This window comes from Natrix helvetica (genome assembly GCF_964273705.1).
Source record: "Natrix helvetica genome assembly, chromosome: 9".
In the NCBI taxonomy this organism is placed as follows: domain Eukaryota; kingdom Metazoa; phylum Chordata; class Lepidosauria; order Squamata; family Natricidae; genus Natrix; species Natrix helvetica.
Genome location: NC_138560.1, coordinates 27,383,884 through 27,405,297, shown reverse-complemented (window position 1 = coordinate 27,405,297; position 21,414 = coordinate 27,383,884). Strand labels below are relative to the sequence as shown.

At 45.8% G+C, this 21,414-nt stretch overlaps 1 protein-coding gene across 1 annotated transcript in view; it reads right to left on the bottom strand.

The window, feature by feature from the left end:
- LOC309396890 (uncharacterized protein) overlaps positions 1-21,414 on the bottom strand; it is a 393,556-nt gene that overhangs the window by 111,500 nt on the left and 260,642 nt on the right. The gene's annotated exons all lie outside the window — the stretch shown is intronic.

The following is a 21,414-nucleotide window of genomic DNA, read 5'->3' as shown; positions in this document are numbered from 1 at the left end:
CTCCACAGGGAACGGCCCCAGATACCGGTGGTCCAACTTCCTCGTAGGCCGGTGGGACGGAAGATGCCGCGTGGACAACCACACGCGATCACCCACGGCCAATTCCGGCACAGCACGGCGAGACCTGTCCGCCACCCGCTTGTAATCCTCCTTCGCCTGATTCACGTAGCGGCGCACCATCTGGTGAACCGCCTGAAGCTCAGAGAGGAAATCCTGCGCTGCGGGGACCGGAGAGTCCACGGGGGTGAGAGGGAAAAAACGAGGGTGGTACCCGACGTTCGCCATGAAAGGCGTCGTCCGTGTGGAGGAGTGCTGCGAGTTGTTGAACGCAAACTCCGCCACGGCGAGGTATTCCACCCAATTGTTCTGCTGCTGGTTCACGAAGCAGCGCAGATATTGTTCCAGAATCCCAATCACCTTCTCCGTCCCTCCATCGGTTTCGGGATGGTGCGCCGAGGACAGACAAACTTGAACGTCAAGAGCGGCCATCAGCCCTTTCCAGAACTGGGCCGTGAATTGTGTACCACAATAGGAGACGACCCGGTCAGGTAGGCCGTGCAGCCGGAACACGTGCTGGATGAACATGCGGGCGGTGGCGCGGGCTGTCGGCAATCTCCGGCAGGGGATGAAATGCGCCATCTTGGTGAGCATGTCCACCACCACTAGGACCGTAGTGAAACCGGACGACGGAGGCAGTTCCGTCAAGAAGTCCATGGACACGGCTCCCCAGGGTCTGTCCGGGGTCGGCAATGGCTGTAGCAAGCCTGGAGGAGCTCCCGTCGCTGATTTGGCCTGTCGACACTGCACACATGACGTGACGTACGTCTGCACGTCGTGTCGCAGGCGAGGCCACCAAAACGTACGGGAAACCAGGTGCAAAGTTTTGAACAGGCCAAAGTGTCCCGCTGCCGGAGTGTCATGACATTGGGAGAGAACCAATCCACGGAGCGGTCCTGCAGGCACGTAGAGCCGATCCCGATACCTCAAAAGGTCCTCGTCAAAGGTCCACGGGGATGTCGGCCCTACCTCTGCCCGCCGTTGTTCCACCCACTCGTCGTTTCGCTGCGCATTCCGTATCAACGACCGTAAATCCACGGGTTCCTGGATTGCAGCGAAGGACTCGACGGGTAGGACCGTCCGGGGGGTCAGGGAGTCAGCAGGGTCTGAGTACTCCGGCTTTCTGGATAGGGCATCCGCCCTCTGGTTCAAGGCACTGGGGATATACGTGACCTTGAAGTGGAACCGGGCAAAAAACAGAGACCACCGGATCTGGCGCTGATTGAGCTTCCGGGCTGTTGTCAAAAACTCCAGATTCCGATGGTCTGTCCGGACTTCGACCTGATGCCTGGCCCCCTCCAGGTGATGTCGCCAGGCTTCGAACGCCGCCTTGATAGCCAGCAACTCTTTCTCCCAGATGGTATAATTGCGCTCGGAAGGATTGAGTTTCCGAGAGTAATAGGCGCAAGGGAAAAGGGTGCCATCAGGGGCGTGAGCCTGCAATAACACCGCCCCCACCGCGATGTCAGACGCATCCGCCTCGACTACAAAGGGGCAATGGGGATCAGGGTGTTTCAAGATCGGCTCCTTTGTAAAAGCGCGCTTCAAGGCCACGAACGCTTGTTGTTCCGTGGACCCCCAGTGAAACGGCACTTTCTTTTGCAGGAGTCAAGTGAGGGGCGCGGTCAAGAAAGCAAAGCCGGGGATGAAGGACCGGTAATAGTTGGCAAACCCGAGGAGTCTCTGAATGTCTTTCATCCGTCGAGGAGATTGCCAACTTCGTAATGCCTCCACCTTGCCTGGCTCCATCGCAATTCCTTCAGGGGATATACGGTGCCCCAGGAACTCGATGGTGGTCTGCCAGAACTGACACTTCTCCAGCTTGGCAAACAAGCGATGCTTTCGAAGGCGCTGCAAGACCTGACGCAAGTGCTGTTGATGATCCTTCCGGGACGTAGAATAGATCAAGATGTCGTCCAGGTAGATGACGACAAACTGATCCAAAAGGTCCCGAAAGATATCGTTCATAAAATGTTGGAAGACAGCTGGGGCATTGGTCAACCCGAACGGCATGACCGTATACTCAAAATGTCCGTATCGGGTGCCAAAGGCTGTCTTCCATTCGTCCCCCGCCCTGACTCGGACCAGATTGTAAGCTCCACGTAAGTCCAGTTTTGTAAACACCACGGCCTCCCGGAGCCGCTCCAACAACTCGGGAATCAGAGGCAACGGGTAGCGATTACGGATCGTGATGGCGTTCAAGCGCCGGTAATCGCAACAAAGTCTTAGATCCCCGGTCTTCTTTTTGACGAACAAAACCGGGGCAGACAAGGGCGAAGACGAAGGCCGGATAAAACCCCGGGCAAGGTTCTTGTCAAGGAAGTCCCGCAATGCGGCCAACTCCGGTTCAGACATGGAGTATAGGCGGCCCGTCGGGAGTTTCGCATCAGGTACCAGGTCAATGGGACAGTCGTAAGGCCGGTGCGGTGGCAGTTGATCCGCCTCCTGCTCGCTAAACACGTCCGCGAACTCCGCTAAATCCGGCGGCACTGTCACCTCGGCCGAACTGGGCACCTGAGCCGCGCAAACATGACGGGTATGGTCCACGCATTGCAAGGACGGGAACGAGATGCGGTTCTGCGACCAGTGGATCTGGGGATCGTGCGCCCGCAGCCAAGCTAAGCCCAACACCACGGGGAAATGCAGACCCGAAGCCACGTAAAATTGAATGGCCTCCTCATGCTCCCCGAGGATCAGGCACAAAGGCTGCGTGGCGTTCTTGATGGGCCCAGACAGAAGCACCCGGCCGTCAATGGTCTCCACTCGCATCGGAGGGTCTACCGGGCACAGAGGGACGTGATATTTCGTGACAAACGCTGCATCCATAAAATTCGTGGTAGCCCCAGAATCGACCAAGGCATGGGCTGGTATTCCCTGCGGACTACCCGACAAGAGAATGTGCGCTGCAAGAATCAGATGTCGTGGAGGCCCCTCCGCCTCTGTTCCAGCCTGTGCCCGACCCGAAGTCTCCCTCAGATCGGGCTTTCCCCGTTTCCCGAGACGGAGGTTCGTCGTTGAGGGGGGGCCGTAGACCGTGCAGCCCCTCTACCTCCCTTCTTGGGGCAACCCGTAGCCAGATGTCCCGGATCCCCACAGTAAAAACACAACCCCCCTGCACGCCGTCTCTCCATCTCCGTGCGTGACAAGCGGGGTCTGGCTGCACCCAACTCCATGGGCTCCTCTCGTGGGACAGGAGTCTCTCGTGGAACTGGCACTCTCAGCACCTCCCGAGACGCTCGGCGAGGCCTCCGCCTCTGCAGCCGGCCGTCAATCCGGAGGCATAGATGAACCAACGCGTCAAACGTTGGAGGTCCTCTGACAGGCCATCCTGAAAAGCATCCATAAGGGCTGGCTCATTCCACTCAGAGTCCTGACTGAGCAGCCGAAACTCGGTAATGTAGTCCAGTAAAGAACCACGCCCTTGGTGCAACTCTTTCAGGAGTCTGGTGGCTGTTTCTCCTTTGATGGGGTCTTCGAACGTCAGCCGAAGATGAGTGCAAAAACCCTGGAAGTCATCCAGCAGGGGGCTCGGCTGAGTCAGCAAAGGCGTAGCCCACCGTGCTGCTGTGCCTGAGAGCAAGCTTATCACAAAGCCCACCTTCGTCTGGTCGGTGGGAAAGTCCTCCGCTCTCAAGGCAATGAACAACCGGCATTGGCCCAGGAACGCCGGGAAAAGTTTCGGACTGCCATCAAACTTATCCGGCATGGCCACTGGGCATTTCCTTTGTTGCTGCTGGGGGGGTGGGGGGTTGGCAGGAGCAGACAGCTGTGCAACCTGCGCTGTTAGCAAGGCAAGTTGCTGTGCGAAGAGAGCATTCTCCGCCTGAAGTTGCTCCATCATAGCTGAATGGAGATACGTTTGGGGTAGCAATCAATCTGTTCTGACCCCCCCCTTCCTCCGTTGCCCACACAGTACACACACTCCGGAACAGTACAAGGGAACAAGGTTTATTACACCAACAGACAAGAGGCTTTGTGGCAGCAAGCCACCAAGACAGAACTCACAAAGACAGAACACACAAAAGCAGCAATCCAGCTTGCCAGGATCTCAGACTTGAGTTGCTGTCCAAAGTCCTTTGTTGATTGCTACGCAGAGCCTGTCCAGAGTCAACCCTTTTATAACCTAAAAAGGGCGTCTCCCAACAGCACCTGAGAGCTCTTTACTGCCTATAATTACGCCCACGCTCCTGGCGTTTGTGGGCGCGCCGGAAACGAGCATCCCGAAACGCCCTACTAAGTCCTGAGTCACTATCCTCTCCGCTGCTCCAAGGCAGGGCAACGGGAGTCCTCCTCCTCTCGCTCTCACCGCTGCTCCATGCCTCTGGCGCCACCTGGTGGCCGACCAGACTCTCGGATTCCTGCTCAGCCTCCGAATCCTGTCCAGGATCGCACATCCCTTCTGTAGCTGACTCGCATGGAGTATCACTCTCGGAGTCTGGTGACAGCGGCACTGGCTGGGCCACAACAGGTAGCCTAAGAACTCGACCTGTCTTATGCCGATTTTGCATTTTTTAGGGTTCACTTTGAGTCCCTTTTCCTGAAACCTCCCCAAGGTTTTGCGCATGAGTTCCATCAATTGGTCTATAGAGTTCCCTAAGATGAACACATCATTGAAGTATGGCACCACCCCCAGAATTCCCTGTAGCAGCCATTCCATTAAACACTGAAAAAGTTCTGGGGCTACACGGACCCCAAACTGCAACCTAGTGCATTTGAATGCCCCCTTGTGGGTCACTATGGTTTGGGCTTCGGCAGTGGCTTCGTCCACCAGCAATTGCTGGTATGCTTGGGCAAGGTCCAGTTGGCGAATACTTTCCCGCTTCATAGGTATGCAACAGATGTTGCACCACTGGCACTGAGTAAGCGCTCTGTTGGAATGCCTTATTCAGTGTGCACTTGTAATCTGCACAGAGGCAGATGGAACCATCTGCCATCACGGGGGTGACTATGGGGATTTCCCATGCCACGTGATCGGTTGGCATGAGGATTCCCTGGGCAATTAACTTACGTATCTAATTGCTCATCCACCACAAAGCAAATGGGACCCTTTGGGGTTTGAGCCTGAGGGGGTACATGGGGGTCTAGGTTAAATGAAATGGGTTTCCCCGTATATTTACCTAGGCCCCCATCAAAAACATCCACGAACTCCGCCAATAGCTGATCCAAGTCATGGGTGGTTATTCAGTGCAGGCCAGTGATGTCTAGACCCAGGGGCTAGAACCATTCCACTCCTACCAGGGACTGTTGATGGCTGGCGATGACCATGAGGGGTAGGTGGCCCTGGAACTCATGGAACACCACTTTGACTTCCATTCTGCCCAGCACTTGGATCCGGTTCCCTTGATAGTCATTTAGCTGGATGTTTGGTGGCTTTAGGAGTTTCTTGCTTGTTGACGGGTTCAACTTCTTAATGGTCTGCCAGGACACAATTGTAAAGTACGATCCTGTGTCCAGCTCCATCTTACACTTACCCTTCAATGGTGACAACAGCATGATATTTCTCCCCCTTGTATGCATCTGAATGGCCAATGGTGGTGTGATGGATCTCTCTGGGGGCTTGATAATACTCTTCCCTCCGTCTGTTCTGTTGCTAGCTGGCTCTTGGGTTCCTTGCTCTTCCTGGTGGTCCTGTTGGCTTTGTTTGGCACGGAATGGGTTGGGATGCCCTGCAGACCTCTGCAATGTGGGCCTTCCTTTGGCAACGGCGACATGTTCTGTCTCGGAAATGGCACACTGCTCTTGCATGGAACCCCATGCAACCTGGGCACTGCGGCTGCCTGTTCTCTGCATCTCTGGGGTTTTGTCGTCTCTCGGGGAATACGCAGTGGACAGCATTGTCAGTGTCATCCCAATCATCGTCATACTCTGGGACTTCTGTTGCCCAGTCGGGTTCCCTGTATGTGTGGTGCACCCTGCTGGTCTTTCTCACATTTCCCGCCGAGTTGTCTGATGACTTGGCGGTTCTGGCTTCCTCAACCACATCCTTAAATGAGACCCCTCTCCGGATCAACAGTTTCTTTTGTAAGAAACTTCTTCTCATCCCAAGGATGATCCAGTCCTTCATCATCTCCTCGGGATTGATGAATTCGCACCTGGTGGCGATTTCCCAGAGGCTAGCAACAAAGTCATTCATGGTTTCCCCCTCTCATTGGCGTCGGTGGTAGAACATGTTATGGCTCAACATGGGGTGGCAGATTGCATGTAGTGGTCTTCCAGGGCACGCTGTAGGGTGGTCCAGGCGACGGTTTCCACGTCTGCTGGGGCAATCAGCATCTGTGCCATCTTATAAATCTTGGTGCCACAGTACATTAGGAACAGTGCACGTTTCCTGTTGTCCGGCCGGTCCTGGTAGTTGTTGGCTTCCAGGAACATCCTGAAACACCCCATGTATGTGTGCCAGTCCTCCATCTGTGGGTTGAAGATTGCCGGTGTGGGGATGCTTGCAATGCCATGTTGCGCTGGTGGTCGGGGTTCTTTGTTCTTGGTGCAAGATGGCCCCGTGGTCCACAAGGAGGTTCTTGGGTCCCTTTGTCCTTTGTCGCCAGTGTCAGATCAGCACGAAAGGAACAGGCGAGAGGCGTGAGTGAACTTCAGCACTTTTTTTATTTCAAGGAAAAGGGAATGTGCTCTGCCAGCTGGGCTGCCGGAGTTCGCCCTTTAAGGAGCTCTGGCAGACCAGCCGGCCAATGACAGCGATTCAAGTTTCCCGTGGCTTGGGCAGCCAATTTGCAGTCAGCATGCAAATCAACAACGTATGTCTGTACGTAACAGGAATGCTGTGTTACATTCTGCTCAGCAAAATAAAAATAAATAAATAAATGTTGAGGCTTTTGAATGAGGACATAGAAGAGCAGCAAAGATACGGAGGCTACGGGAACTAACTTTTAGCCTAGCAAAAAAAAGGCGCAGGAGAGATAGGATAACAGCTTTTTAATACTTGAAGGGCTGTCATAGGGGAGAGAGTGTGGATTTATTTTCCATGGCACCTGAAGCCAGGACAAGGAGCAATGGGCAGAAGCTTATCAAAGAGAGATCCCACTTGGAAATAAGAAATTTCCTGACATAAGAAATATTAATTAATTGAGCAGTTTGCAATTATTCCAGGAGTTGCGGGTGCTCCGTTGCTGGAGGTTCTCAAGAAAAGATTGGGCAACCATTTGTCCAAGTTGGTATGTGGACTCTTGCCTTGGGCAGAGGGCTGGACAAGGAAACCTCTAAGGTGCCTCCCAACCCTATGATTGTATGACTTCTTCAGGTTTCTTCTCTATTTGGAGATGTTTAAATTGTGGCTAGATAGCAATGTTGGAAATGCTGAAGTTGTGGATTCCTTTAGTGTGCAGGAGGTTTGACTAGGTGATCTCTAAAGTCATTCCAACTATTCCATTCTATAATTTTACCATTTCAAAATTACGGGCCTATCACTGAAGAGGCCACCTATAAATGGAGGATTTGCTGAAGCCTGTAAGCAAAATTCCAGACTCAATCTGAAGATCTGGTTGGTTCCAGACAGGTGTAAGTCTTTGTTGGGATGTTGGTCTGACTCTTGAGAATTATAGTTTTCAGATGATGAAGGAAGATAAGGCCAGAAACAGCTCTAGGGATTTCTGCCATCTGAGAGCAACAGATAACATGGGAATGGAGTGATTCAGAGCACTCCCGCAGTTTCTTCTGGCAGACCAAGGTCTCAGAGGTTACAGCTAGGAAGCTTGCTCTATCAACTGCCTCCAAGTCAGCATAAAACTAGTTTTCTTCCCTTTCTCTGGCTTCTCCATCTTCACAATAGAGACTCACTCTCTTGGCACATGGAGTGATCTTAGCCAAAAGGCTGAAAGTAGGGGAATAAACCACCGCAGCACAAGCACTAATGGTTTGAAAAGTACACCAAATATTCTCCCTGTTTCATACTGTTCTGTTCTCCTTGCCTTACCAACAGTTTGTTCATAAATGAATGGAGCCCCAGTACCAGGTGTCAGCTCCAGCAAGGAACTGCAATGCTGGCAAACCCAAGAGGTACCGAAAAGAGCAGCAGGTGTAAGGCACCTGGGATCTTCCTGAAGGTAGCTGGGTGAGAAGGTTGCTTCTGCTGGCAGCAGCTGCACTGTGTGTGTGTGTGTGTGTGTGTGTGTGTGTGTGTGTGTGTGTGTGTGTGATCTGCCCTCCCTTCCTCTGGCGAGCGGCTCCTCAAAGGCGCGGCTCCCTTTGCCTGTGTGTGTCCTGAACTCAGCTGCCAAAGAAGTCCCACCAAGGGCTGTGTGCGGATTCCCACAGGCAGGATGCTGCTGAAAGGTAACCAGAGGCTGCCGGCATGTTGCAGTGGGGTGAAAATCAAGTTTCAGGATTTCAGGAATCCAGCTCAGTCCTGCCATGAACTCCAGTCCCTTAGAAAAGGTACTTTCTTGCTATGCTTTGCCCATATTTACCTCAAGGAAAGTGGGAAACAAAAAGGTCCTGTGTTGGGGAAGAGTAGTTGCCGTAGTCAGAAGAGAAGCTGAGTGACAGAAGCAACAGTGATTCTGCTCTCTTTTGCCCTGGGGAGAAGAGGAGGAAAAATCCAGCGGGATCCCAGATTCCTCTGGCAAACTCCTCCAGCATCTGGGCACACAAGATGGACTTCAGATATCATGCAGCTCAGTTAAAGCTGCACTCACACGTGTTAGTTTTCTGGATTAGCTTAATGTGTTATGGAAATCCAACCCATCTGATTAATTTAAGATCATGGAAGGTCATCCTATTGTCTGAGCACAGTTGCAGTGCCTGTGAATTTTGCTTTCTGAATGTTTGTGCCACACTCGGTCTCATTCCTGGGATGGAAACTGCATGGCACTTTCTATGCAGTTGGTAGTCTGGGAGCCATTGAAGGTTTAAGGAACCCCCATCTCTTTATCTTCAGAATTTGTGGGTGCTCCATCACTAGAGGCTTTTAAGAAGATATCGGACAGCCATTTGTCTGAAATGGTATAGGGTCTCCTCCTTAGGCAGGAGGTTAGACTAGAAGATCTCCAAGCTCCCTTCCAACTGTTATTCTGTTATTCTATCCTGTTATTTTTCCTAGAGTACTCCATTACAAGTCTATATGACTTCATGTGCATATCTGTTCATCTAGAGTTATTTTTGTCTGATGCATTCTGACTCAAGATTCATGGTTGACTTTTATTGATGTTTGTTTTATTAAAACATTTATCTAATTCCTATCTTATAACCAACTCTGGCAACTCCACCTTTCTGCTCACCTCCCATAGCTATTGTGACTTTCCTACCACATGGAAAGCTGTGTCCTTCTTAAATGTGTTATTTTATATAACGGTAGTGATTTTTTTACCAGAAAGCTGCCGACAGCATGAAATATCAAATAATAAATCATAGAAAGCCATGGAAATATAAACACCAATAATAAGCCATCCTAATCACAACAAAACAATGAAACACTGAAAACAATTTAAACCACTGAGTGGAAAGATATGCTTAAACATATAGCACTTTTCTTTTTTTTAAAAAATGGGGCATGGCTGGCAACTAAGCGAAATGCATTCCACAGTTTCAGAGTCACAGAAGAAAAAGCCTCACCGCAATCATTTTGTTTTTCAAGGAGGAGCAACCACTAGTTTACTTGTGGCTGGTGTTTTTCCCACAATGGCTGTCTCTTGCCCTGAAACCCCCAAATTCACTGCCAGAAGATTTTCAAGAAGAATTCTTGGACATTCCCATTGAAAGCCCCTCTCCTGCAGTCTTAATGATCAAAAAGGATTGTGATAATCAGGACTCTCCAAAATTAAAGAGCAAAAGTGATTCCAGGGGCTCAACAGATCCACATTCACAGAATACACACTAAATCTGTCGGTAACATTCTTCTTTTTTCCAATCGATTTTTTATTTTTTATAATCTTTATACATATCAGGGCGTGAATTGTTTGGTAACTGGGTATCATACATTTCAGTACACATAAATATAGTCTTAATATTCCTAAATATTACATTTCATTTCCATTATTTCATATTATTTATACATGCCTTTTATTATCACCTTACATTTCTGAACCATCTGCCTGTCCTTTTGTATATCGTAACATATTATATAATTATTATTATTCCCCACTATTTTCTATCCCTATTTTAACTTTTTTCCCCCTTTCATATCACTATAATATTCAAATATGTGTTTTCCACCTATTTTGTTGTTTATATTTCCCTAGTTAAATCAAAGTTCCATCCTTCATTCTTCAATTATTTAATATCTCCTTATACATTTAGTATCAATCACAATCATTTATACATTTAGAGTACTAATTTCAGGTTTTCCATTTTACAACATATTGTCTTATACATATTCCTCTTTGTTTCATAATTTCTCATTTTTACAATATATATATGCATATACAATATTTACATCTCTATTACTTTCTGAATATATACCATCTCCTTTGATTATATTTTCTATGTATTCATTATGCATTGATTTTCTATCTCTTTTCAAACCAATTATACCACCTATTCCATGTCTTGAAGTACTCCGTTTCCTCTCTGTCTCTTAGTTCCATCGTTAGTTTGTCCATTTCTGCACATTCTAGCACCTTTTTTTATGATTTCTGCATTTAAGGGAATGGGTTTTTGTTTCCAGTTTTGGGCAAAAGAGATTCTGGCTGCAATAATTATATGGAGCATTATATATTGGATATCCTTACTAATATTTCTTTTTATTATTCTGATGGGCTGGCTGCTAAAGCAAGGTCATGGCACAGACTTGAAAGTAAATCAGGAAAGCTAATTGTGGGGATGTCTGTCTCGCAAGAACAAAGAATGCTTATCAACAGGAAATATACATGTGTAAAGCTTGTAGCAATTATGGGTAGCTAGAAAGCTGATAAAAAATAACAAGGATTAGACAACTTGCAGACCTCAGCCTGCAAGTTAGCAATGGAGATGGTCTGCAGCAAATGAAATGTGTATTAGATAACTGCTGGGACATTCATTAGCCAAGGCTTAGGAATGGGACAGATATAGACCAATAGAACAAATTGTAGAATTATTGCTAAAATGATTATTAGAGGATATTTTTTTATTATTTCACCTTGTCCCACCTTTTCTTTTAGTGAAAATGTATAAAGCTCACTTAATCCTTTGTTCTTTTGTTTTTGGCCTTTTGACCAGGAACCCTTTTCCTTGGAGTACTCCAATAAAAAGCAATCAGAAAACCTGCACCTTGTCTCTGGCGTCCATCATTGGCTTCGGCACTAGGCTCAGACCCGAATTGGGGACAACAATCCCAAAAAGAAACAGCTCAGGCTTCATGTCAATTTTTTGTTGTTACTTCTTCTAACCATTTTTGAATTTGTGTCCTGAATTCTTTAGCTTTTGGACATCTCCACCACATATGATAGAAGGTCCCCTGTTAATGGTTACATTTCCAGCAGTTTGGAGATCTATTTGGGAACATTTTGGCCAATCTGGCCTGGGTAAAATGCCACCTATAAAACATTTTGTAGATGTTTTCTTTGTATGATGCCGACATTGTCAATTTATAATTTTTCCCATAATTTTTCCCAGTGCTCCAATTCAATATTGTACCCAAAGTTTTTAGCCCAAATTATCATTGTTTCCTTCACAGTTTCTCCTCCATTTTGAATTTTAAAAGGCAATTATATGTTTTTGTAATCATTTTTTTCTTCCATCCCTGTTACTATTTTGTCCAATTTTTGTTGTTCATTTTGAAATCCATATTGTACAGTTTGGAATAGAAATATAATTTTTGGTAGGATATTCATTTTTATGGTTGCAATTCTCCCAATCAGAGATAGTTGTAATTTAGCCCAATTTTCCAATTCCTTTAGTATTTGTTGTAGTAATTTTGAATAGTTTTCTTTTATAGTGGAATATTTAGCCATTACCAGATTCCAAAATATTTTACCTTTTTAACTATTTGTATTTCCAATACTCTCTCAAACTCTTCATTTTGCCTTTGTGTAAGATTTTTAGTAATTATCTTCATTTTATTTTTATTTATTTTTAAGCCTGCAAATTCCTCTATTTCTTGAATTAATATTTTCCTTGTTTCAAGGGGGTATTCTATTATAAAGACCATGTCATCTCTTCCATTTTAATTTTTAAGCCTTTTATTTCCTTTTTCCCCCCTAATCCATGTTAATAAAACCTCCAATGAGAGGATAAAGAGAAGAGGAGATAGTGGGCATCCTTGTCTGACCCCTTTATTTATAGTAATTTTCTCTGTTATTTCTCCATTCACCATTATTTTACCTGTCTGGTTTGAATATATTGCCTCAATCATTATAATAATTTTTTCTCACGAATTTCATAATAGTTAATTGTGTAATAAGGAACTGCCAATTTAAATTATCAAAAGCTTTTTGTGATCTACCAATACTATTGCTAATTGTTTCTCTGGATAATAATAATAATAATAATATATTTATTTATTTCTTAGCCGCACCCTCTCCCGAAGGACTCGGGGCGGCGTACAACGAAACATACGAAATAAATATGTAAACAAAACAAACATATAGCAAAGACATACACTGAAACATACACAGGAGGAGGTCGATTGATAAAAACAATTAAAATACAGTATATAAAACCCCTAGAAATTAAATATAATTAAAATACCCAGTTAAAAACCCGTCAGGAGCAATATGGTTAGATCAAAGTTGAGCCAGGCCAGCTGCTTGGAATAGGTGGGTCTTAAGCTTAATACGGAAGGAGCGGAGGTCAGAGGTATTCCTAATATCCGGAGGGAGGTCATTCCACAGGGCTGGGCCCGCCACAGAGAAGGCTCTACTCCTAGGCGCCGCCCCACGACATTGTCTAGCGGACGGCACCTGGAGGAGCCCCTCTCTGTGCGAGCGAATTGGTCGCAGGGATGTATGGGGCAGAATACGATCCCGCAAGTAACTAGGTCCTAAGCCATGGAGCGCTTTAAAGATAGTTATCAAAACCTTGAAACGCACCCGATAGACCACAGGAAGCCAGTGCAGCTCGCGCAGGAACGGTGTCACATGGGAGTACCTAGTACTCCCCATAATTACCCGCGCGGCTGCGTTCTGGACCAACTGCAGCCTCCGGGTGCATTTCAAGGGAAGCCCCATGTAGAGAGCGTTACAGTAGTCCAAGCGAGACGTCACCAGCGCATGAGTGACTGTGCGCAAGGCATCCCGGTCCAGTAGGGGGCGCAATTGGCGCACCAGGCGAACCTGGTGGAACGCCCCCCTTGCCACGGCTGTCACATGGTCATCCATGGACAGCCGGGCATCCAGGAGGACGCCCAAATTGCGCGCCCGCTCCACGGGGGCAAGATGAATGCCCCCAATGGCCAATGATGGAATTAATTGGCTGAACCGGGGGGCTGGTACCCACAGCCACTCCGTCTTGGAAGGGTTGAGCTTGAGTCGGTTGTCATCCATCCAGATCCGTACGGCTTCCACACACCGGGACATCACTTTGATGGCCTCGTTGGGGTGGTTCGGGGTGGAAAAGTACAGCTGAGTATCATCAGTGTACAGATGGTATCCCACCCCGAAACCACGGATGATCTCACCCAGCGGCTTCATATATGTGTTGAACAGGAGTGGTGAGAGGACCGACCCCTGTGGCACCCCACAAGTAAGGGGGCGTAGGGTCGACCTCTCTTCTCCTGTCAACACACGCTGCGTCCGGTCAGAAAGGAAGGAGCCGAACCACCACAAGACGGTGCCCCGGACCCCCAACCCCTCCAGCCGGCGCAGCAGGATACCATGGTCGATGGTATCAAAAGCCGCCGAGAGGTCTAATAGGACCAGGATAGAGGAACAACCTCTATCTCTGGCCCTCCAGAGATCATCCACCAACGCGACCAAGGCCGTCTCCGTGCTGTGACCGGGGCGGAAGCCGGACTGGCGCGGGTCTAGATAATCATTTTCCTCCAGATGTCGTGGGAACTGGTGGGCCACCACACTCTCTACAACCTTCGCCAAAAAGGGAAGGTTGGAGACAGGACGATAATTGGCCAGCTCCAAAGGGTCCAGGGAAGGCTTCTTGAGCAAGGGTCTCACCACCGCCTCTTTCAAGGCGGCCGGGAGAGACCCCTCGCCCAACGAAGCATTCACTAGGCCCAGGAGCCAGTCTCGTGTAACCTCCCAGGATGCCAGTACAAGCCAGGAGGGACACGGGTCCAATAAACATGTGGTGGGTCGCAGTCGTCCACGCAATCTGTCCAAATCCTCGATGGCAACCAAGTCAAACTCCTCCCAGATCGAAACCTCAAGACTCGCCATGGGCGTCTCCACTGGACCACTGACTGGAACCCAGTCTCTCCGGATTTGAGCGATTTTATCCTGCAGATATTTACCAAATTCCTCTGCCCTGCCCTGTAAAGGGGCCTCCCGCGGCCTCTGAAACAAGAGGGAGCGGGACACCCGAAACAGGGCAGCAGGGCGGTTCTCCGCGGACGCAATGAGAGTGGCACAATATTGACATTTGGCCGCTCTCAATGCCACAAGGTACGTCCTTAAATGGGCTCGTACCTGTGTTCGATCAAATTCGGAGCGAGAGGATCTCCAACGACTCTCTAGACGTCTCTTGCGGCATTTCATCACCCTCAGCTCCTCGGTAAACCAAGGGGCTAGGGTGGATCGTTGCCGCCGGAGAGGCCGCAAAGACGCCATCCGGTTCAAGGCCCCGGTAGTTGCATTATTCCACGCAACCACCAGGTCCCCTACCCGGGGGCGGGTCAAGGTTACAGGAGGTGGCCCAAGCTCCGTCTGGAACCTATCAGGTTCCATCAGGCGCCTGGGGCGGAACCATCTGGAACTTTCCGGTTCCGCCTCCCCGCGGCGGGAGGTAGCACCAGGGAAGTCAAGACGAAGGAGTGAGTGATCTGACCATGACAGGGGAGTGATGGTTAAGTCCCCTCCTCCCAGATCACTCAGCCACTGGCCAGAGACAAAAACAAGGTCCAGAGTGTGTCCTCCCTCGTGTGTTGGGCCCTCGTGTGGATGTGCTTCATAGTATTCTAATACATTCATTATAATTCTTGTATTGTTTCTTAATTGTCTTTTGGGTAAGAATCTGTTTTGATTCGAATGAATAATTTTATTTAATATTTTTTGAGTCTTCAAATGAGTTTTCTAGTGGCATCATATAGATTTCTTATAACTTAGATGACAAGATAATAAAACTATATGGCCATCATAATCAGTGATAAATCACAATCTTCTAACCTTTTTTGCATTCAGTCCAACAGAGAAGACTAAATATGTGCTTACTCTACATCATAATCCTATGAAGGAGGATCAAATCTGGCTCCTGATCAGGTTATCACTAAAGAGCTTGAGGTCTCTTTAGTCTACAGCCTATTTAATAGTCTACAGCCTATTTTCTATAAAATACCATCTCAGTTTTATTGAGGAAAGTGAAGAAAAGTCCCAGTTTCTTCCATATATAAATGTAACAAAGCATCACCTGATTCATTCACCCACTGATTGTTGGCTTGCTTATACATAAAGATTAATACCCCTGAAGACTGTTTTTCTGGGAAAGTACAAAGTGAAGGACATGGGGATGGAATGTGAAAATTATATAATCATCAATAATTAAAAGTCTTGTTAAAGTATGGCAGAGTTCTGCTGCAGAAGAAAAGTAGTTATAGTGCATTTCATGGTTAATTCAGTGTCAATTAACCAACTGCAAACTTCCCTCAAGCTAAATCTTATTTGGAATGGAGAGGAGAAATCAAAAGGAGGTTAGCTTTAACAAGCTTGGTGTTCAATGGCTCACTCATCTCTAGCCACAGGCTTAGAATCTATATCGACAGATGTTCCATTGCCATTTTGTCATGTCACTGATTTTTTGACATTCTTCTCTCTCTCATCCACCCACCCTCAGAAAATTTTCCTGCGGCAAAAGTGTTGTTCAATCCAAAACAAGATAGAGCTCACTTTACCATGAATTCCTCTTCTCTGCAAAAAGCCACCCAGGGATGTCTACTGTCTTCCCCTGGCCAAGCTGAGACCAGCAACTGCACATTAAACAAGAGTTTGTTTAAGCCCCATGGCCAGATCCAGGAGGCAAAGGCCAAAGTCTGCCCCAGGTCCTGCCCGGCAGGGGCTTCTGTTCCAAATCCTGCAGATATCCCTATGCCTGGAAGATACAACAGAATAACTTCCAGGTCAAGTCAGTTAAATGAACATTTAGAGCTTGTTATCCTTCACAGAGAATATTTTCTTACAATAAAACTTTCATGAGCAGAATGGAAGGAGGACAGGTTGTCAAATACATTTATTCCTCCCCCCTTTGGAACACTTTTATCAGAGCTTGAGGGAGCATGATGATGTATTTGCCTTATTATTGTTGTTGTTTAAGGTAAAAAGTAAACTGCAGCTGGCTGTGGGACTCAAGCAGAACCCTAAGTAAGAAAAGGGAAGTGAGAGGTCCACTGTGTTGGAGTTTTGTGTGGTGGGGGGCGGGAGGGGGGGTTATCCCTGTGAAACCTGAGCAATTCCTAAATGCTGACTTCACTTTCATCTTTTCCCCTAAAATGCAACTGTGTTCAAATAGAACTGATAAAGGGGAATAGTGGCAACCCAAGGTAAATAGAGAGACACTTGGAAGCACCTGATTGGCATATTGAATTGTGAGTCAGCAGAACCAATTCAATGACAGCTGAGAGTAGGAAGGACCTACTGGACGTCCCTTTGGAGCCCTTTCTGTGGTCTTCAGCAAATCATGAAGGATGAGCCAAAGGACTGGGGAAGAGCAAATGTTGTTTCTAGCTTGGGGGGGATGAGACAAGATAACCTGGGGACCCACAGACTTCTCTCCTTGGACAAAGATTCTAGGCAAAGCTCTGAAACAGACTGTTAAGCAGTTTGTGAGCATTTAGAAAAGCATCCTTGGTAAAAATGTTTATCCAGAACAAGCCATACTAAACCATCAGCTCTTCAAGATAGCCCAAGTCAGGAAACAGATTCCACAAGAAATACTAGGAATCTCCTTAACCGAGACAGGCTCTAATAACAGAACCCTGAAATCCTGATTTTTTCCCTTCCCTATTTTATTTTATTATTTTATTTATATAGCCACCCATCTCACTAGAGGCAAGGAAATCTTTTATTCCTAATACATTCTGCCTGGATAATTTGGACCTTTGAATTTCATTTCCATGCAAATAAGTTATTCACATGGCTTATTTTGATGGGGTGCAGGAATCTACTATCATTCTGTATCATCTGACTATTTTACATCTCTGAGAATTTGATATGAAGAGCCAATTATAAATTCTAATAAATTATTGCAGCAAATGTTACTTTCAGTTTAGTGAGGCTTTCTAGAAATATGTCATCTATTTTTAAAAGTGTGTGTTTTTTTAAAATGAATTAAACAAGACAGTGTTTTTTATTATTATAACTTTATTGATTTTCAAAAATACAAATTTAGGATAAACAAAGATGAAAAATTGAAGAAAAAATCAAGAAGGAGAAAAGATAGAGTGCAAAAAGATAAAGAAAAGATAAAAGAAAGAGAATGACTTCTGACTTTCTCTGGTACAAAATGAATTTTTAAAAACCCATCAAACTCTTATTCTAAGGTTAACATTTGTCTATATAATTTCAATAAACCTAATTCTAATTATTAAATCCCATTAATCAACATTTCATTTCTTTCCCTTTCTACAACAAATCCAAAAATGGTTTCCAAGTGGAAATAAAGTCGTCAAACTCTTTTCTTTAATCAAAGCTATCAATTTTGCCATCGGCACCAGTTCCATCAGCTTCAGCTCTTCCATTGTAGGCATTTGTAAGTCCTTCCACCTTTGAGCTGTAGTGGTAAGTGGTTAGAAGGCTACTTGCAGGCTAATTCAGCTCTGCCAGGAGTTTGATCCTCACCAGCTCAAGGTTGACTCAACCTTCCATCCTTCTGAGGTCGATCAACTGAGAACCCAGATTGTTGGGGCAATATGCTGATATGCTCTATAAACTACTTAGAGAAGGCTGTAAAGCATTGTAAAAGCCTAAGTGCTATTGCTATAAAAGTCTTACTGTTCTTTTTTTTTTCCAAAAAGTTTTATTGGTTTTTTAAAACATTTATAAGGAAAAGGGTAAGTGGAATGGTATACAAATTTTGGCAGTTGCAAGTATGGCAGACGCCCCCTCCCTCCAAACTCATAAGGTACATCTATGTATAAAACATTAATACAAAATCGTATAAAATCAGCATATCACTTCTATAAAGATATTTCAATCAGCTTATATATTATGATATATAATCTAGATATAATTTCATTATTACTTTCGGTCTGTTTATAACAATGTGATTTTCTTACTCATTTTTGTGATCTGAGCTTTCTTAATGTTGCCCCTTCTCCCCCCGCTGGCAGAGCTCCGGCCCCTCCCGTGTCCTGTGTGACCGTTGAAGAGTCTTCTGTTTTTTCTAGGATCGCTTTATTTTTTTCCATAAAGGCCTGAGCCTCTATGGGTGTATTGATTCTAATTCTTGTCTCCTCCCAGAATATCAGCATCCCTTCAGGCATCAACCATCTAAACCACACCCCTTTCTGGTATAATTTATTCGCCAATTGCGAATAATTTTTCCTTTTCTCCCTAATTTTTTTTGGGATCTGTTTCAAGATGGTTATCTCCCTGTCGTGATATGTCAATGCTTGCCCCCTTTGTACCCCCAGAATTGTGTCTCTTGTGCTTTTCCTAAGAAATTTGATATGGACCTCCCTGGGCACATTGTGTGTTCTGGCATATGCTGAGTTCACTCTATAGACCAGGTCTATCTCCCATTCCATCTGTTGTTTATCTTTGTGTATGTATTCAGCTAAGATATTAGTCATGATGTCCCTTATATTTTCCCCATCTGCTTCTATAACATTTTGAAATCTAAGATAAAAGGACATTCTCTCAAACTCTGTTTTCATTTGTTGGATATCAAGTTCTTTGTTACCCTTCTGCAAAGCTTCTACCCCCCCCCTCGCCTCCGCCACCCCACCCTCCACGAGGTCCAGTCTCTGTGAGTTCTTATAAATTTGGACTTGATTCTCTTTAATTTCCTCCTTCATTTCCTTTAATTGTTTCTTAATTTCTTCCTGGCCTTGTATGAGTTGCTGAAGCATTTGTTGCAAATCCATCTCTGTACTCTTGGGTTGCATCAGTTCTGTAATCTTTGACTGTGTGGCAGGACTGGATGTTGCAGATGTCGGTGCAGAGGTAGCAAAACCAGGTTTTCCAGGTGGTGGTCTTTTTGGAGACATAGTTTATAAAACAGAGAGATCAGTCAGTGTAGAGACTGGACAGCTGAAGAAGTAGAGCAGGCAGATGAGTTCAGGAGGCAGAAGATCCAAGCAGCTGGGAGTTTCTTTAGTCAGTCTAGCAATAGAGAAAAATTTTCTCTCCAGAGGGTTCAGAAAATAGCAATCCACAAGAGATTCTTCTGGGTGGCACGGAGACAAAGACCGGAAGCCTGAGTTTTAAAGGTGGAGTCAGGTTTCAGAGTTCATGAAGACAACGGAAGTGTGCCATCTTGCCCTGCCAGCTTTGGGCTCAGAGGCATAGCAAACTTTTAAAAGTTCAGAAAATTCTCAGTTCACCCATAAATTCTGGAACTAAGTCCAATGAAAGTCACTTTTACAGGGGTGAGGCATCATTAGTTGGTTCTCCCCCCTCCTCCTTCCCCTGGGGGCGAAAGCAGAATCTTTTCAAGCCGCTTGTCCAAGGGGGGGGGAAATCCCCCTCCCTCTAGCCGCACCTCCAGCAAGAATCCGAAAGTTAAACTTTTTTTAAAAAGCTGAAAAGTCCATCAGTTCAAAAGAAAGGGAATGAAGAAAGGAAGCCTCTCACCATACCGCCGCTGCTTCGTTCAAAAGTGCGTTCTCCGATCGGCATGGAGCGAGACGCATGCGCGCCCTCCAAAACTGCTCCCCGATGCCTAGAACGAGGCGGAGAAGCCCCCGCCAGCCGCCGCCGATGCCAGGACCCTCCGCGAGCCGCTCCCTCGGCAGGACGCCTCTCCGGCGTCCTGTGCCCCCCCCCAGAAGCGGGGGAGGCCCACCGGGAGAGCGGGAGCAGGCAAAGGCTTGCCTGTCGCCGTAGCCGCCGGAACCAGAAGTCATCAAAAGTCTTACTGTTCTTAGCATACATAAAAGCAACTTTCCATAAGATGTTTCCATCTGTTTGTCATTAATTCCAATAGAAAAATCTCTAATTTCAATTATACTTTCACTTTTAAAGTCATCAGAATACTTATGTGGTCTCAATATTTTCTAGCTTTATTTACCCACCAAGGATGAAAAAACATACCCTCAGTGTGATTGCATTTCCAACAAATATTTGAAATTTCCATATACATTATTAATATTATGAGGGGTCCTTGGTGCTCTCTGAGCTTGCTTGTTTTCTGGCAAATGTTTCATTACCCTAACTAGGTAACATCATCAGTGCTAGACTATGATGATGCTAACTAGTTAGGGTAATGAAACCTCTGCAAGAAAACAAGCCAGCTCAGAGAGCACCAAGGACCCCTCATTTCAACCCTGAGCTGCAGATATTCTCCTTTATGGGTACATTATTCACAGTTTATCGCATGTCATGAATCAGTGATTCATCAGTTTATAAAAATTCTCTTTAAGATTATGATTCAATGTAAATGTCAACCCTGTTTTTTACAAAGTCTCCAACTGATCAAACTGTATATTATAACCAAAATGTTTTGTCCACTTTATACAGTCTAATGTGTTCATCCCATTTCCCTTTTCAATAAAAGTTTGTACATCTTAGCAATTACATGATTATTTGTACTCAACTCCATATCAAATTCACTTACTATTTTTAAATTCATAATTTTTATCAAATTTAAATCCTTTTATTAAATGAGCATAGGGAAATCAATATAGCCTTCCAACTGCAGTTTTTCTCTTGTTTTTAACTTAAATTCTTCTTGGAAAAAATCAGCAAATCAGCATAAGTTAGACATTTTTTATTTAAGTACCATTTATCTTCTAAAATGGTTTCTAGGATTGACAATCATTAAGGGGTTTTAATAATACCTATTCCAAATTCTCGGTATAGTACATCTGATAAAATGCTTTTTGAAATCTACATTAATTATAATTTTATTGTATCATGAATAGCAGCGCCAACCAAATTTTAAGTCAAATCCATCCAGTTCCATTACCCACCGATTTCTTAAGGTCAGTTACTCTTTGATGCATACTATAAGTAGTCCTCAAACTCATGGCAATTCATTCAGCAACCAGTTTAAATTACAAGAACACTAAATAAAGGAACTTACAATCTGTACCTGAAGTTATGGCTGCTGCAACATCCTCTGCCCCCCATGGTCACATGAATAAAATATGGGCACATATCAAATCAA